Below are 1,692 nucleotides of genomic sequence, written 5' to 3'. Positions count from 1 at the left end.
CTCACAGACCATGAATATGAACAGGATATATCTGAGATCCCTAGACAATTACACTCTCAAGGTATGCTGGGTCAGGAGGACTCTCAGTCTTCTGCTTCTCATACCTCTGATTCGGAGAAAACTCAAGATGAACCCAAGGTGTCGGGTAAGAGGAAACGTAAATCCCATTATTCATCTGACGAAACATCGGTTCAGAGGAACCTATTTTTCAATCCGGACAGTATTATCCATCCAAGATGCACTGAGTGGATTCCCTCTGTGGAAGTGGCGCACTATGTCCAGGACAGGTGGCGCAAGGGATTTGACAAAGATGTTCGCAACACTCTGGGTTCGGAATGTCCCCGTCCTTCCTTGTTCGGCAAGGTGGCAGATACACCGGAATTAGACCCTAGTATGGCCACTTTTCTTGATAAATTCCAAAAGATCCTAAAAAGGGATTGGACCAAGCCTGGAGAGGCTGTCAGGAAAAGCTTCTGGATATTTCTGGTTTTCTCACGAAGATTCTTGAGCTGGCAGTTCAAGTCAAAGAGAGTAATTCACCTTTTGGATCCTGAGGCAGTCCTGGAGTGGGCGCAAAGAGCCGTTTGTCTCTTTGGCAATGTCAATTGCGCCATATCTACGGAGAGACGTAAGTCTTTTTTGATGAGGATAGACTCCAAGCTGGTAGAGTTGGCTTCCTCTGAACCCGCTTCTCTGGCTAATGGTCTCTTATTTGTGGACAAATTTGTTAAGGATCTCGGGAAATACGTTTCCACTTTTTCCGCCCTGGACAAGGCTTAGTCCTCCATGAAGAAGAGGTTCAGTGGCTGCCTTTTTCTTAGGGCCGGACGCTATAGAAGCCGAGCGCCAGGCCGTGGATTTTATCAGGCCTCCTCCACTTATTCACACAGAGGCTGCGGTTCCTACCAAGCCTCTTCCGGATTCTACCCCTCCCGCAGGAATAGTCGAGGTTGTACCCATCGAGGTGGAAACAGAGGAAATAACAACAGTCCAGACTTGGCAGCAACAGGTGAGAATAATCCCATTTTCCGAAGTCTATTTGGGGGGCAGGCTAAGAGAGCATTTGCAGGCTTGGAAACAGATATCTCAGGATCCATTGGTCCTTCAAACTGTGATGGGTTATCAGTTGGAGTTTTATTCCCCTCCCAGACAGACAGTCATTCCTTCTCCGTTACATTTTTCCCAAGCACAGAGCAATTTCATAGATGTTGACGTGGCTTCTCTTCTTCAGAAGCGAGCAATAGTATCTACAGAGTTGCACCCTTCAGGGTTTGTCAGCAGAATAGTTCTCGTGCAAAAGAAAGGAGGAGGGTATCAATTGGTTCTCAGTCTAAGAGAATTCAATTCCTTCATCATCATAATCTATCGCCATTTCAAGATGGAAGGCATTCATCTTTTAAGAGATCTGTTGTTAGAAGGGGATTGGCTTTTTCGTCTGGATCTCAAAGACCCTTTATTTGACAATATCAGTTTTCGAGCCACATCGCAGATTCCTGCAGTTTTGTTGGCAAAACCTGTGGTTGGAGTTCACAGTCCTTCCCTTCGATCTGTCTTTGGCCCCTTGGTGTTTCACCAAGTTACTACATCCTGTCATACAGTTTCTTCGATAAAGGGGTATACGTCTAATTATTTATCTAGATGACATTCTGATTATTGCACAAACAAGAGAGTTAGTTCTTGTCCACCTAAATT

This window comes from Pleurodeles waltl, unplaced genomic scaffold, assembly GCF_031143425.1.
Source record: "Pleurodeles waltl isolate 20211129_DDA unplaced genomic scaffold, aPleWal1.hap1.20221129 scaffold_39, whole genome shotgun sequence".
Lineage (NCBI taxonomy): Eukaryota > Metazoa > Chordata > Amphibia > Caudata > Salamandridae > Pleurodeles > Pleurodeles waltl.
This window is presented reverse-complemented; position numbering follows the sequence as displayed.